Here is an 18,004-nt window from a genome sequence, read left to right as displayed (position 1 = left end):
GAAGAAGAGGGCAGCTTAGGCAAAGGAACCAAATGGACCATCTTGGAGAAACGATCACATATCACCCAGATGACAGACATGCCCTGAGACACCGGAAGATCAGAAATGAAATCCATAGAGATGTGTGTCCAAGGTCTCTTCAGGACAGGCAAGGGCAAGAGCAACCCGCTGGCACGAGAGCAGCAAGGCTTAGCTCGAGCACAAGTACCACAGGACTGTACAAATGACCGCACATCCCTTGGACAAGGAAGGCCACCAAAAGGACCTGGCCACCAGATCTCTGGTGCCAAAAATTCCCGGGTGCCCTGCCAACACCGAGGAATGAACCTCGGAAATGACTCTGCTGGTCCATCTAGCAGGCACAAACAATCTGTCAGGTGGACAAGAGTCAGGCCTACCAGCCTGAAATCTCTGCAACACACGTCGCAGATCTGGAGAAATAGCCGACACGATAACTCCTTCCTTAAGAATACCCACAGGTTCAGCGACTCCAGGAGCATCAGGCACAAAGCTCCTAGACAGAGCGTCGGCCTTCACATTCTTAGACCCTGGTAAATACGAGACCACAAAGTCAAAACGGGAGAAAAACAATGACCAGCGGGCCTGTCTAGGATTCAGGCGTTTAGCAGACTCGAGATACATCAGATTTTTGTGATCAGTCAAGACCACCACACGATGCTTAGCACCCTCGAGCCAATGACGCCACTCCTCAAATGCCCACTTCATGGCCAACAACTCCCGATTGCCCACATCATAATTTCGCTCTGCCGGTGAAAACTTCCTAGAGAAAAAGGCACAAGGTCTCATAGTAGAGCAACCAGGGCCTCTCTGTGACAAAACGGCCCCTGCCCCAATCTCCGAAGCATCCACCTCAACCTGAAAAGGAAGTGAGATGTCAGGCTGGCACAAAACAGGCGCCGAAGTAAACCGGCGTTTTAACTCCTGGAAAGCCTCCACGGCAGCAGGAGCCCAGTTAGCTACATCAGAGCCTTTCTTGGTCATATCCGTCAGCGGTTTAACGACGCTAGAGAAATTTGCGATAAAACGACGGTAGAAGTTAGCAAAACCCAAGAACTTCTGAAGACTCTTAACTGACGAGGGTTGAGTCCAATCATGAATAGCTCGGACCTTGACTGGATCCATCTCCACAGCAGAAGGGGAAAAAATGAACCCCAAAAAGGGAACCTTCTGTACACCAAAGAGACACTTTGAGCCTTTTACAAACAAAGAATTTTCATGCAGAATCTCAAAAACCATCCTGACCTGCTCCACATGCGAGTCCCAATCATCAGAAAAAACCAGAATATCATCCAGATAAACAATCAAAAATTTATCCAGATACTTCCGGAAAATGTCATGCATGAAGGACTGAAAAACTGAAGGTGCATTAGAGAGACCGAATGGCATTACCAAGTACTCAAAATGACCTTCGGGCGTATTGAATGCGGTTTTCCATTCATCGCCCTGCCTAATGCGCACAAGGTTGTACGCACCACGAAGGTCTATCTTGGTGAACCACTTGGCACCTTTAATCCGGGCAAACAAATCTGACAACAGCGGCAAAGGATACTGAAATTTAACAGTGATCTTATTTAAAAGCCGATAGTCAATACAAGGCCTCAAAGATCCGTCCTTTTTGGCCACAAAAAAGAATCCCGCACCAAGAGGGGAAGAAGAAGGACGGATATGCCCCTTCTCAAGAGACTCCTTGATATATGAACGCATCGCGGTATGTTCAGGTACCGACAGATTAAACAGTCTCCCCTTAGGAAACTTACTGCCAGGGATCAAATCTATTGCACAGTCACATTCCCTATGAGGAGGCAGTGCACTGGACTTAGACTCGCTGAAGACATCCTGATAATCAGACAAATACGCCGGAACTTCCGAAGGCGTAGAAGAAGCAATAGACAAGGGCAGGGAATCTCCATGAATTCCATGGCAGCCCCAACTTGACACTGACATAGCCTTCCAGTCCAAGACTGGATTATGGGTCTGTAACCATGGCAAACCCAAAACAACCAAATCATGCATTTTATGCAGAACAAGAAAACGTATTACCTCCCGATGTTCGGGAGTCATGCACATGGTAACCTGTGTCCAAAACTGCGGTTTATTTTTTGCCAATGGCGTAGAATCAATACCCCTAAGAGGGATAGGATTTTCCAATGGCTCAAGAACAAATCCGCAGCGCTTGGCAAATGACAGATCCATAAGGCTCAGAGCAGCACCCGAGTCCACAAACGCCATGACAGGATACGATGACAGTGAGCAAATCAAAGTTACAGATAGAATAAATTTAGGTTGCAAATTACCAATGGCGACCGGACTAACCACCTTAGTAAGACGTTTAGAGCATGCTGAGATAACATGTGTAGAATCACCACAGTAGTAACACAAGCCATTCTGGCGTCTATGAATTTTCCGCTCATTTCTAGTCAGGATTCTATCACATTGCATTAAATCAGGTGTCTGTTCAGACAACACCATGAGGGAATTAGCGGTTTTGCGCTCCCGCAACCGCCGGTCGATTTGAATAGCCAGGGCCATAGAATCATTCAGACCTGTGGGAATGGGAAAACCCACCATCACATTCTTAATGGCTTCAGAAAGGCCATTTCTAAAATTAGCAGCCAATGCACACTCGTTCCACTGGGTCAGCACGGACCATTTCCGAAATTTTTGGCAATACACTTCAGCCTCGTCCTGGCCCTGAGACATAGCCAGCAAGGCCTTTTCTGCCTGAATCTCAAGATTGGGTTCCTCATAAAGCAAACCGAGCGCCAGAAAAAACGCATCAATGTCAGCCAATGCCGGATCTCCTGGCGCCAGCGAGAAGGCCCAATCCTGAGGGTCGCCCCGTAAAAAAGAAATAACAATTTTTACTTGCTGAGCGGAGTCTCCAGATGAACAGGGTTTCAGGGACAAAAACAATTTACAATTATTCCTGAAATTTCTAAATTTAAATCGGTCTCCGGAAAATGGTTCAGGAATCGGTATCTTAGGTTCTGACATAGGACTTCTGATAACATAATCTTGTATGCCCTGCACACGAGCAGCAAGCTGGTCCACACTTGTAATCAAGGTCTGGACATTCATGTCTGCAGCAAACACAAGCCACTCAGAGGTAAAGGGGAAAAGAAAAAAAAAATGAGAGAGAGAAAAAAAAACTCAGAACTTTCTTTCTTATAATCCCGCTTCTGCAATGCATTTAACATTTAATTCTGGCCTGGCAAACTGTTATGACCCCAATGGCGAGGGTCTCAGAGAAACAAGTAAGTCTGCGACGTACAAAAATCCAGCTCATAGGGCAGTGGTAACTGGGTTGACCATATATCTACTCTTAACGCCAACACTAGCAGTAGCCGGGGAACATGCCTACGTTGGTCGCTAGATGTCTCGCGCCAGCCGGAGGACTAACTACCCCTAGAAGAGGAAAACAAAGACCTCTTTTGCCTCCAGAGAATAGACCCCAAAAGTAGGATAGTAGCCCCCCACAAATAATAACGGTGAGGTAAGAGGAAATGACAAACACAGAGATGAACTAGATTTTAGCAAAGAGAGGCCCACTTTACTAATAGCAGAATGTAGTAAGATAACTTATATGGTCAACAAAAACCCTATCAAAATCCACGCTGGAGATTCAAGAACCCCCGAACCGTCTAACGGCCCGGGGGGAGAACACCAGCCACCCTAGAGCTTCCAGCAAGGTCAGGAAACAGATTATATACAAGCTGGACAAAAATGCAAACAAAAACAAATAGCAAAAAGCAAGAAAGTAGACTTAGCTTAATCAAGCAGGAACCAGGATCAGAAGACCAGAGCACTACAGATTAGCTCTGATATCAACGTTGCCAGGCATTGAACTGAAGGTCCAGGGAGCTTATATAGCAACACCCCTGACCTAACGACCCAGGTGAGCATACAAGGGATGAATGACATACCCAGAGTAAAATCACTAGTAGCCACTAGAGGGAGCCAAAAGGTAAATTCACAACACCCCTAGTGGTGGCTGGTGGTACTGGAGACTTGTGTGTTCTTTTCTGCCTCAGCTCACCTGCTTCCATCAGTTTTGGGAGTTCCCTATTTAGCCTTGCTCTCCAGTCACTTCCTTGCCGGTCATCATTGTAACCTGAGTCTTTCAGTTGCATGTTCCTGCTACCAGTCTGCTGATCAGCTAAGTGGACTCTTGTCCTTTTGTTTTGTATTTTTTGTCCAGTTTACAGTTTGTCATTTCCTGTTACTGGAAGCTCTTGTGGACTGAAATTGCCACTCCTGTGTCATGAGTTGACACAGGAGTCTTAAAGTAATTTCAGGATGGGTTTTTGAAAGGGTTTTTCAGCTGACCGTGAAGTCCTCTTTTGTATCCTTCCTCTATCTAGTAAGTGGACCTCGCTTTGCTAAATCTACCTTCATACTGTGTATGTCTTTTCCTCTGAACTCACCGTTAATATATGTGGGGGCTACTATCATCTTTGGGGAATTTCACTAAAGGTAAGCCAGGTCTATTCCTTCCTCTTCCAGGCGTAGTTAGTTCTCCGGCTGGCGCATGGCATCTAGGCAGCCGTAGGAATGCTTCCTGGCTACTGTTAGTTGTGTGGTAGATTTAGGTCACGGTCAGCTTGAGTTTCCATCACCCGAGGGCTAGTCTGTTATTTTGTGTTTCTGATGTTCCCATGCCATTGGGGAATCATGACAATTGCCCCACTCCTGCCTCCGTCAGCAGCGACCCTGGGACCCCGCTTCACAGCAGCCACCAACCCCAGTCATCAATAACATGCATGGATTGTAAGAAGCACCACCATTTTATTAAAAAAAAATGTTTTTTTTCCTATTTTTCACCTCAAAATTTGGGATACGTCTTATAATCCGGTGCGTCTTATAAACCGCAAAATACGGTACACAGCATCCAACCTGCAGCGATTACTGACCATCTGCACATACCCTCAGAGTCGGTTTGTGTTTTTTCGTCTAAGGCCTCATACCCAGTTGCGAGAAAGAAAACGGTCCGATTTCCGGACCGAAAAAACGGAGGTAATACATGCGAGTGTCATGTGATGTCAATGCGAGTTTTTTATCGCAACATCCGTATGAAATCTCTGGTAGTTCTCTGACATTTACATATCGTTTTACAACAAAATATTCTTCAAAACACACATATATACATATATGTGACAGATAGATAGATAGATAGATAGATAGATAGATAGATAGATAGATAGATAGATAGATAGATAGATAGATAGATAAGCCGGCAATTCAGTGCGCTTACAGTAAAATCACACTGACAGGTTAGAATAGAATAGATAAAATAAATGTCTACACATAGTATAGGTAGATATAACTCGTATATATTTATTTATATATATATATATATGTCAGTGAGACAAATATATATATATATATATATATATATATATATATATATATATATATATATTTATATTTATATTTAATACAGAGAAAGATAGCAGAAAAGCCACAGCTTCTGTGACGGCACTGCTAGTCTCTGAAACTGCACTCCATTTATTCCCCAGTCTTTTACAGCCGGGAGTGGCCGCATTAGCAGGCTCCTGGTTGTAACTGTATTTAACCCCTTGAGATGGATTTACATCGTGGGACTTGACTGTATGGCGGACAGGTATGGGATATTGTTGCTTTTTTATTTTAGAATTTTTTTCAGGAGAATGAGGGTCTTCAGTTGGATTGAGCGTACAATAAAGATAATAAAACTTGTGTGTTTATTTATTTCATTAAAATACTTTGTTCTTAATGTGTGTGGTTTTTTAACCATTTCCTACTACTGGATTAATAATGGATAGGTGTCTCATTGACACCTCTCCATTATTAACCAACCAGGCTTAATGTCACCTTACAATAGCAAGGTGACATTAACCCCTTATTACCTCATAGCCCACCGCTACACGGGTGTGGGAAGAGAGTGGCCAAGTGCCAGAATAGGTGCATCTTACAGATATGCCTTTTCTGGGGTGGCTGGGGGCAGATGTTTTTTATCCGGGGGGGGCAATAACCATGGACCCTCTCTAGGCTATTAATATCTGCCCTCAGTCACTGGCTTTCCCTCTCTGGTGGAGAAAATTGCGCGGGAGCCCACACCAGTTTTTTCCGTGAATTAACCCTTTAATTTAACACCTACAGCTCCCAAATTTTACACAAAGGCACTTCCTACATTATTATTATGTAAAAATATAACGGATATGAAATGGTTTACTGTATGTAAACCATGTCTCATATCCTGTCGGGTTTGGTAAGGACTTAGCAAAAGCCGGCAATTGAATTACCGTTTTTTCTGCTATCTAGCTCTGTATTAAATATATATATATATATATATATATATATATATATATATATATATATATATATATATATATATATATATATGTATATATATATATATATATATACAGTGGGGCAAAAAAGTATTTAGTCAGTCAGCAATAGTGCAAGTTCCACCACTTAAAAAGATGAGAGGCGTCTGTAATTTACATCATAGGTAGACCTCAACTATGGGAGACAAACTGAGAAAAAAAAATCCAGAAAATCACATTGTCTGTTTTTTTATCATTTTATTTGCATATTATGGTGGAAAATAAGTATTTGGTCAGAAACAAAATTTCATCTCAATACTTTGTAATACATCCTTTGTTGGCAATGACAGAGGTCAAACGGTTTCTGTAAGTCTTCACAAGGTTGCCACACACTGTTGTTGGTATGTTGGCCCATTCCTCCATGCAGATCTCCTCTAGAGCAGTGATGTTTTTGGCTTTTCGCTTGGCAACACGGACTTTCAACTCCCTCCAAAGGTTTTCTATAGGGTTGAGATCTGGAGACTGGCTAGGCCACTCCAGGACCTTGAAATGCTTCTTACGAAGCCACTCCTTCGTTGCCCTGGCGGTGTGCTTTGGATCATTGTCATGTTGAAAGACCCAGCCACGTTTCATCTTCAATGCCCTTGCTGATGGAAGGAGGTTTGCACTCAAAATCTCACGATACATGGCCCCATTCATTCTTTCATGTACCCGGATCAGTCGTCCTGGCCCCTTTGCAGAGAAACAGCCCCAAAGCATGATGTTTCCACCACCATGCTTTACAGTAGGTATGGTGTTTGATAGATGCAACTCAGTATTCTTTTTCCTCCAAACACGACAAGTTGTGTTTCTACCAAACAGTTCCAGTTTGGTTTCATCAGACCATAGGACATTCTCCCAAAACTCCTCTGGATCATCCAAATGCTCTCTAGCAAACTTCAGATGGGCCCAGACATGTACTGGCTTAAGCAGTGGGACACGTCTGGCACTGCAGGATCTGAGTCCATGGTGGCGTAGTGTGTTACTTATGGTAGGCCTTGTTACATTGGTCCCAGCTCTCTGCAGTTCATTCACTAGGTCCCCCCACGTGGTTCTGGGATTTTTGCTCACCGTTCTTGTGATCATTCTGACCCCACGGGGTGGGATTTTGCGTGGGGCCCCAGATCGAGGGAGATTATCAGTGGTCTTGAATGTCTTCCATTTTCTAATTATTGCTCCCACTGTTGATTTCTTCACTCCAAGCTGGTTGGCTATTGCAGATTCAGTCTTCCCAGCCTGGTGCAGGGCTACAATTTTGTTTCTAGTGTCCTTTGACAGCTCTTTGGTCTTCACCATAGTGGAGTTTGGAGTCAGACTGTTTGAGGGTGTGCACAGGTGTCTTTTTATACTGATAACAAGTTTAAACAGGTGCCATTACTACAGGTAATGAGTGGAGGAAAGAGGAGACTCTTAAAGAAGAAGTTACAGGTCTGTGAGAGCCAGAAATCTTGATTGTTTGTTTCTGACCAAATACTTATTTTCCACCATAATATGCAAATAAAATGATAAAAAAACAGACAATGTGATTTTCTGGATTTTTTTTTCTCAGTTTGTCTCCCATAGTTGAGGTCTACCTATGATGTAAATTACAGACGCCTCTCATCTTTTTAAGTGGTGGAACTTGCACTATTGCTGACTGACTAAATACTTTTTTGCCCCACTGTATGTGTGTGCCTCACTGACATATATATATATACCTATACTATGTGTAGACATTTATTTTATCTATTCTATTCTAACCTGCCTGTCAATGTGATTTTACTGTACACCACACTGAATTACAGGCTTTTCTAAAGGACACCGGTGCATAAAAATCGGACAGCACTCACATGGTCCGAGTGCTGTGCGATTTTTTTCTCGCACCCATTGACTTACATTGGCGAGACTGGTCCGAGAATCGCAGCAAATCGCAGTGTGCTGTGTTTTTTTTTCAGTCCGATTTCGGCTGAGAAAAAAAAATCGCAAATGAGATGTCACCTATTGAATAACATTGGTCCGAGTGCAATCCGATTTTTTTATCGGATTGCACTTGTCCGTTTTTTTCGCAAAGGGGTATGAGGCCTAAAAGTGTCCACTTTTCTGTGGTTGTTGGAACAAACATGTTCAGAAAAAAAAATCACATTTGGAATTCATTTGAACTCCTTTCCTGTCATTGCAATCTATGGCTCTATAGGGAATTCAGGCAGAATGTACTGGGCGCAGTAAAGAAGGACAGTGTGAACAAGCCCTAATGTCAACACCTAGGACCTTCCAACACACAGGCCTGTACTGTTCCAGGACCTTACAACACCGAACCATGTGACCCAAACCATGGTCACATTATGTAGCTGAAATCCACCCCCATAGGTGGGAAGTGTGTGTGGTTAGCCAGTCCCGCCCAGCTCTCTGACTAACCCTCTAAAGTCTCCCTTATAAACAAAAACAAAGTTTGCAGAACTACAGGTCCCAGAGCAACATTACTGGCTTAGGCTTCTTTCACACTAGCGTCGGGCTCGGCCCATCGCAGTGCGTCGGCCCGAGGTTACCGACGCTAGCGTTGTATACGCCGCACAACGGGGGCAGCGGATGCATTTTTCCAGCGCTCCGCCGCCCCATTGTGAGGTGCGGGGAGGTGGGGGCGGAACAAAAAACGTTACATGTAGCTTTTTTTGTGCCGACGGTCCGCCAAAGCACAAGGCATCCGTCGCACGACGGATGCAACGTGTGGCAATCCGTCGCAATGCGTCGCTAATGCAAGTCAATGGAGAAAAAACGCATCCTGCAAGCACTTTTGCAGGATGCGTTTTTTGTCCAAAACGACGCATTGCGACGGAGGACAAAAAACGCCAGTGTGAAAGTAGCCTTACAGTGAAGGGGACCTCCTCCTCTGCAACACATACCGGCCATTTACAATAATTCCAGTCACTGTCTCACAACACATATACAGACACACATACTGTATACTCTATCTACATGCATATATATATGAACTTCCTTCTCACCCTCAATGGGGGTGGTCTTTGTTGTCCTTTCTCATTCTTGGGTCCTCTATCAGAGACCTGGGAGTTTGAGGGTTCTGCACAGGATCTTAGTTGTTCCCAGCATTGCGCTTTTCTGGACAGAGAGCTCGGATGTTGCTCCTGGGTCCTGTTGTAGCCATTCTTCCAACTTAGGGGTCACTGCTCCAAGTGCTCTTTTCACCACTGGAATCACTATTGCCTTCACCTTCCACATCTTCTCCAGTTTTCCTTTGAGGCCCTGGTATTTCTCCATCTTCCCACATTCCTTCTTTCTGATGTTGCTGTCACTTGGCCCTGCCACAGCTATTATCATTGCTGTCTTCAGATCCTTGTCTACTATCACAATGTCTGATTGGTTAGCTAACACCTGCTTATCCGTCTGGATCTTGAAGTCCCACAGGATTTTATCCCTTTCATTCTCCACCACTTTTTCTTGGGTCTCCCACTTGGACTTAGGGGGACTTAGCCCATATGCTGCGCAGATGTTCCTGTATACAATTCCCGCTACTTGGTTGTGGCGTTCGGTATACGTTGTTCCTGCTTGCATTTTGCATCCTGCCACTATGTGTTGGACGGTTTCTGAGGTTTCTATGCATAGTCTGCACCTTGGGTCTTGTCTTGTGTGGTAGATTCTTGCTTCTATGGATCTGGTACTTAGTGCTTGCTCTTGTGCCGCTATGATTAGTGCCTCTGTGCTGTCTTGGAGTCCCGCTTTCTCCAGCCATTGGTAGGATTTCTCCATGTCAGCCAGCTCCATTATCTGTTGATGGTACATCCCATGCAGGGACTGGTCTTGCCATGGCGCTTCATGTTCCTGTTCTTCCTTCCAGATCCATTGTTGTTGCTGCCTTAGGCTTTCTCTCAGCTTCTCATCTTTTGGTGCCATTTTCCTGATGTAAACCTGGATACTCCTTGTTTCATCCGTGATGGTGGCTTGGATGCTTATCAAGCCTCGACCACCCTCCTTTCTGTTGGAATACAATCTTTGTGTGTTAGACTTAGGGTGGAGACTTCCTTGCATTGTAGGGAGCTTTTGTGTCTTCACATCTGCAGCTTCCATCTCTTCTTTTGACCAGCACACTCTGCCAGCAGGGTATCTGATAGCTGGCAGGGCATTGTATTGATGGCACAGATTTTATTCTTCCCTTTGAGCTGACTCTTCAGGACCTGTCTTACCTTATGATGGTATTTTGATGTTGCTGCTTTTCTTGCCTCCTCATCATGGTTACCGTATCCCTGTGGGATGCCGAGGTACTTGTAGCTTGTCTGCACATCTGCCATGTGCCCTGCTGGTAATTCCACTCCATCAGTTTTGACTACCTTGCCTCTCTTTATTACCAACCGGCTGCACTTCTCCAGTCCGAAGGACATCCCGATGTCTTCATTGTAGATTCTTGTCAGGTGGATCAGTGAAATTATGTCTCTTTCATTTTTCGCATACAGCTTGATGTCATCCATGTAGAGGAGGTGGCTGGTGGTGCTTCCACTCTTGAACTTGTATCCATAGCCAGACTCTGACTGAGGGGGTTCAAGCCTATGCAGAACAGCAATGGGGACAGTGCATCACCTTGGTATATGCCACATTTGATGGTCATTTGTGCTAGTTGTCTTCAGTTGACTTCCAATATTGTTCTCCATAGCCCCACTGAGTTTCTGAGGAATATTCTTAATTTCCTGTTGACATTGTAGAGAGCCACGCATTCACAGATCCATGTGTGTGGCATTGAGGCTTTCCTGTAGTCAATCCAGGCTGTGCTGAGATTGGTCTGGATCTTGAGTCTTGAGCAACTGCTCTATCTCCTAGGAGTTGGTGCTTAGTGCCTCTGATGTCGTTGCCAACTCCTTTCTGAGCTGGATTCATGTACTAGTGCATATGGTTCTGTAGCTTGGTGGCTATGATGCCTGACAGGAGTTTCCATGTTGTTGTGAGGCAGTTTATTGGGCAGTAGTTGGATGGAACTGTTCCTTTGTGACGATCCTTCATGATCAGCACTGTTCTTCCTTGTGTTAGCCAATCTGGGAGGTGGCCTGCTTCTAGCAGTTGGTTCATCTGCTTTGCCATGCATTCATGTACCGCTGTTAATTTCTTTAGCCAGTAGGTGGGAATCATGTCTGGGCCAGGTGCTGTCCAGCTCTTCATATTCTTGACCCGCTGTTGGATGTCTGATTCTGTAACCGTGACTGGTTCTTTCTCTAGGTGGTTGCTGTGCTTCATTCTCAGATCTTGCAGCCACACTGAACTGGTGTGTGTTTTTTCCTTCTCCCATATGTTGGAATTGCTGCCTTTGTGTTGTTACTCTGTAGTTGGGAGTATCCCTTGAATGTTACTTTGGGGAACAGGGCATTTATCTTCTTGGCCTCAGCTTCTTTAGTGTATCTCCTTAAGGCCCCGTCTCACATAGCGAGATCGCTAGCGAGATCGCTGCTGAGTCACAAGTTTTGTGACGCAACAGCGACCTCCATAGCGATCTCGCTATGTGTGACACGTACCAGCGATCAGGCCCCTGCTGCGAGATCGCTGGTCGTGTCGGAATGGCCTGGACCTTTTTTTGGTCGTTGAGGCCCCGCTGACATTGCTGAATCGGTGTGTGTGACACCGATCCAGCGATGTCTTCACTGGTAACCAGGGTAAACATCGGGTTACTAAGCGCAGGGCCGCGCTTAGTAACCCGATGTTTACCCTGGTTACCAAAAAAAACAAACACTACATACTCGCCTTTCGGTGTCCAGGTCCCTTGCCGTCTGCTTCCTGCTCTGACTGAGTGCCGCCGTACAGTGAGAAGTGAGAGCACAGCAGTGACGTCACCGCTGCGCTCTGCTCTCAGTGTACGGCGGCTCAGTCAGAGCAGGAAGCAGACGGCAAGGGACCTGGACACCGAAAGGCGAGTATGTAGTGTTTGTTTTTTTTGGTAACCAGGGTAAACATCGGGTTACTAAGCGCGGCCCTGCGCTTAGTAACCCGATGTTTACCCTGGTTACCCGGGTGCTGCAGGGGGACTTCGGCATCGTTGAAGACAGTTTCAACGATGCCGAAGTCGTTCCCCTGATCGTTGGTCGCTGGGGAGAGCTGTATGTGTGACAGCTCCCCAGCGACCACACAGCGACTTACCAACGATCACGGCCAGGTCATATCGCTGGTCGTGATCGTTGGTAAATCGCTTAGTGAGACGGGGCCTTTAGTCTTGCAGCGAGTGCTGTGAGCCTTTGTTTAGCAGTCTCTATGGCTTCAGTTGGGGTCAGGCCTTTGCACTTGTCTAGCTTGGTCTTATTCTTGATCTTTACACCCTTCTGTATTTCTGTTAGCTAACTTCCCTTCGCGTCACCTCGACTTTGGTCCCCAGTCTTCTTTTCCAACGGGGCACACACTTCTGTTGTTCTTGCTGGTTGTATAGCCAAGCATTTCAATGATTGCTGAGCAGTAGCATAGATCATTTTATTAGTTTGAGTTATGGCGGTGGTAGGTATTGACACAAGTGCTCTATTGGCATCTTCTAGCATGCTGTCTGGTGGTGTTCCTTTGCTGAACCTTGGCAGTCAATCTCTGGTATTGATGGTATATAGTTTATCTAAGATCTTCTGTTTCAGATCAGCTGCAGTGCTCTCTAGTTGCAGGACTGGATCAGGATTTTCAGCGGTTGCACATGTTGTTCTTCCAGGTCTTCATGTGGGGTGGATCTGCAGTGCAGTTGATCCATCTCAAGTTGTGATAATAGCTTTCTCTTTATGATATTGAAACGTTGGGTGACTAGTAGTGTTGAGCATTCCGATACTGCAAGTATCGGGTATCGGCCGATACTTGCTGTATCGGAATTTCCGATACCGAGATCCGATACTTTTGTGGTATCGGGTATCGGGTATCGCAACAACATTAATGTAATAATGTGTAAAAAAGAGAATTAAAATAAAAAATATCGCTATACTCACCTGTCCGACGCAGCCGGGACCTCAGCGAGGGAACCGGCAGCGTTGTTTGTTTAAATTTCGCGCTTTTACTTGGTTACGTGAAGTCCCGGCTTGTGATTGGTCAGGGCGGCCATGTTGCCGGGACGCGGACCAATCACAGCAAGCCGTGACGAAATTACGTCACGGCTTGCTGTGATTGGTCCGCGTCCCGGCAACATGGTCGCCATTAACCAATCACAAGCCGTGACGTCACGGGAGGCTGGACATGCGCGTATTTTGAAAAGCGCGCGTGTCCAGCCTCCAGTGACGTCCCGGCAACATGGCCGCCATTAACCAATCACAAGCCGGGACGTCATGGGAGGCTGGACATGCGCGTATTTTGAAAAGCGCGCGTGTCCAGCCTCCAGTGACGTCCCGGCAACATGGCCGCCATTAACCAATCACAAGCCGGGACGTCACGGGAGGCTGGACATGCGCGTATTTTGAAAAGCGCGCGTGTCCAGCCTCCCGTGACGTCACGGCTTGTGATTGGTTAATGGCGGCCATGTTGCCGGGACGCGGACCAATCACAGCAAGCCGTGACGTAATTTCGTCACGGCTTGCTGTGATTGGTCCGCGTCCCGGCAACATGGCGCCGTGACCAATCATAAGCCGGGACGTCACTGGAGGCTGGACACGCGCGCTTTTCAAAATACGCGCATGTCCAGCCTCCCGTGACGTCACGGCTTGTGATTGGTTAATGGCGGCCATGTTGCCGGGACGCGGACCAATCACAGCAAGCCGTGACGTAATTTCGTCACGGCTTGCTGTGATTGGTCCGCGTCCCGGCAACATGGCCGCCCTGACCAATCACAAGCCGGGACCTCACGTAACCAAGTAAAAGCGCGAATTTTAAACAAACAACGCTGCCGGTTCCCTCGCTGAGGTCCCGGCTGCGTCGGACAGGTGAGTATAGCAATATTTTTTATTTTAATTCTTTCTTTTACACATTAATATGGTTCCCAGGGCCTGAAGGAGAGTTTCCTCTCCTTCAGACCCTGGGAACCATCAGGAATACCGTCCGATACCTGAGTCCCATTGACTTGTATTGGTATCGGGTATCGGTATCGGATTGGATCCGATACTTTGCCGGTATCGGCCGATACTTTCCGATACCGATACTTTCAAGTATCGGACGGTATCGCTCAACACTAGTGACTAGTTGTTTCTCAGACAGTGGACATGCAGGTCTTGTATCCATCCAGAGTTTCCTCATATACTTCATATATCCCCTCTCATTTCATCTGCTGTTATAGTAGCATTTCATCAGATCCAGGTTCTCTTGCCTTGTCCATGTATGGTTTGTTCCAGTAGCCCATTTACTGGAATATTTACATATATATATACACACCGCAGATATACACAATCATACTATATACACATATACAGACACTGTATACTGCACATGTACACATATAGCTCTGGCAAAAATTAAGAGACCACTGAAAAATGTTAAGTTTGTCCGATTTTTCTCTTTATAGGTATATTTTTGAGTAAAATGTAAATTGTTCTATTCTATAAACTACTGACAACATGTCTCCGAAATTCAGCGCTAAAAATTTTGTATTTATTTGCAGCAAATGAGAAGTCGTTAAAATATTTAAAAAAAACAGTGCTTTCAGACCTGAAATAATGCAAAGAAAACAAGTTCATAATCATTTAGAAACAACAATACTAATGTTTTAACACAGGAAGAGATCAGAAATCAATATTTGGTGGAATAACCATTATTTTTAATCACAGCTTTCATGCGTCTTGGCATGCTTTCCACCAGTCTCTCACACTACTTCTGGGTGACCTTATGCCACTCCTGGTATATAAATGTAAGTTCTTCTTTGTTTGATGGCTTGTGACTATCCATCATCCTCCTGATTACATTCCAGAGGTGTATTATAAGGTTCTGCAACAGCTAAGGTATATTATGAGATTCACAGCAGCTGAGCTGTATTATGAAGATCTGCAGCAGATGAGGATTATGAGGTTCTGTGGCAGCTGGGGTATATTATGAGGTTCTGCAGCAGCTGAGGTGTATTATGAGGTTCTGCAGCAGCTGAGGTGTATTATGAGATTCGCAGCAGCTGAGGTGCATTATGAGGTTCTGCAGAAGCTGAGTATTATGAGCTTCTGCAGCAGCTGAGGTGTATTGTGAGGTTTTGCAGCAGCTGAGGTGTATTATGAGGTGCTGCAGGAGATGAGGTGTATTATGAGGTTCTTCCGGAGCTGAGGTGTATTATGAGGTTCTGCAGCAGCTGAGACTTTTATGAGGTTCTGCAACAGCTGAGCTGTGCTGCATATTATCAGGTTCTGCAGCAGCTGGTGTATTTTGAGTTTCTGCTGCAGCTGAGCTGTGTATTATGAGGTTCTCTAGCAGCTGAGGTGTATTATGAGGTTCTGCAGCAGCTGAGGCGTATTATGAGGTTCTCCAGCAGCTGAGGTGTATTATGAGGTTCTGCAGCAGCTGAGGTGTATTATGAGGTTCTGCAGCAGCTGAGGTATATTATGAGGTTCAGCAGCAGCTGAGGTATATTATGAGGTTCTGCAGCAGCTGAGGTGTATTATGAGGTTCTGCAGCAGCTGAAGTGTATTGTGAGGTTTTGCAGCAGCTGAGGAGTATTGTGAGGTTCTGCAGCAGCCGAGGTGTATTATGAGGTTCTGCAACAGCTGAGGTTTATTATGAGGTTCTGCAGCAGCTGGGGTGTATTGTGAGGTTCTGCAGCAGCCAAGGTGTTTTATGAGGTTCTGCAGCAGCTGAGGTGTACTATGAGGTTCGGCAGCAGAGGTGTTTTATGAGGTACTGCAGCAGCTGTGCTGTGTATTTTGAGGTTCTGCAGCAGCTGAGGTATATTATGTTCTATGTTTGGTAGATTTTGCTGTGGAAATTATTTTTTTTTCTTCTTTTTATAACAAAAAAAAGTGAAATAATTGAGGCGTTTGTGTGAGGAAAGAATAAAAAAGGAAAGGGATCCTTGTGGCTTCATGTGTCCTGGGAGCATGGAGTGAACAATCAGTGGGGTTGGGGCACCAGCGGGCAACATGCAGCTTAACAGTCTATTCTATGCGGAAGACACCGATCTCTCATCACAGTGATATAACCTTTTAGGTTCCCTGGCGAGCAGCATCCACAGCACCTACGTGGCTAGCAGCTCCTGTCTGTCCCCCCCATGGAGCCCGTGCAGTGCTTGGATCTGATGTGGTAAAGGATTATTGAGGAAAGAGCCCAATTGGGACCTTTGTTTTGGGACTCTGTGTTTCCTATGTACACCCCTGGGCTCAGCAGTGCACGGTCTGGGGGGATTATTTCATGGTCATTACGCCATTCTTGAGGGCAGCGACATGAGGAATGAGACCTTGGCTGGAGGTGTGGATGTCGGCACAGTCCACGTCACTGCCATTAGCGCAGCATTGAAGATATTGTAATGTCTATTTATCCTCCACAATAAAGGTAAATAGGGGAAGTCGGCTACGTCTACAAGGAATCAGGATCTATATACATGCCACACGGATCGGGCCGTGCTTTGGGGTTAAGTCAACAGTCACTGACTTCACACACCTGTGATATGAGCTAAAGATGACTGACAAGGCTCGAAGCAGCGGATTTACACAGATTGCACAATTCTGAGTGTCGTCATGTAAAAAGAGACTTGGTATTGTGTTGAGTTGCATCATTTCTATCCCCCCCCTCCCCAAAAAAAACAGAAATTGAGGGGCTGGTCGCAAATGGATTAAGACAAGTTATAAGAAATTAGAACTACAGTATATCACTATAAAAACATATTACGTTTTCTTTATTCATCCAGAAAGGAGCAAAAAGTCTTCTACTATGTTATCAATTATAACATTATTAATTATAATATACAGTGCCTTAAAAAACTATTCATAACCCGTGAACTTGTTCATTTTTTCCCATTACACCCACAAACTTAAATGAATTTTGGGGGGGGATTTTATGTGATACCAACACAAACTAGAAAGTTTTATTTCATGGTAAAACGTGACACCAAACCATGATGGACTTGTAGAAGCGCTAAGCAAGCGCGAAACGGCCATAGTCGGTCAGCCTCTCTTGTCTGCATAGCTCCCATGATTCCTGCACTCCGCACTTTAATATGGATTGATGTCATGTTTTACCATGGAATAAAATTGCACATCATGAAGAATCTGGGCGAGTGCCCCAATTCTTTCAATTTCTTAAGATTTGCCTTCATGTTACCTTTGTGAATGCACCACCCCACAGGTGAACACTGTCAACTGTCAACCAGTGAACACTGCGTAATTTCAGCTGCTGGTGCCTAATTCTCTTTTGACAAACTAGCAAGTTCTTGTGAAGCATAAAAGAAATCATACAAGGTTTCTAAATATTTTACATAAATAAATCTGAAAATTGCAACATGCATTTGTATTGAGCCCCCTGTAGTCTGATACACCTAAATAAAATCCTGAGAGATAAATTACCCCCAGAAGTCAGATAATTAGTAAATTGAGTCCAACTGTGTAATTTATTCTCAGTATAATGACAGCTGTTCTGTGAAGGCTTTTTAGGTTTGTGTGAGAACTTTAGGGATCAAATAGCATCATGGAAACCAAGGAACACACCAGACAGGTTAGGGGTAAAGTTGTGGAGAAGAGTAATGTGGAGTTGGGTTATAAAGATATAGTCCAAGCTCTGAACATCTCACAGAGCACTGTTCAATCCAT

This window comes from Ranitomeya variabilis, chromosome 5 (genome assembly GCF_051348905.1).
Source record: "Ranitomeya variabilis isolate aRanVar5 chromosome 5, aRanVar5.hap1, whole genome shotgun sequence".
In the NCBI taxonomy this organism is placed as follows: domain Eukaryota; kingdom Metazoa; phylum Chordata; class Amphibia; order Anura; family Dendrobatidae; genus Ranitomeya; species Ranitomeya variabilis.
This window is presented reverse-complemented; position numbering follows the sequence as displayed.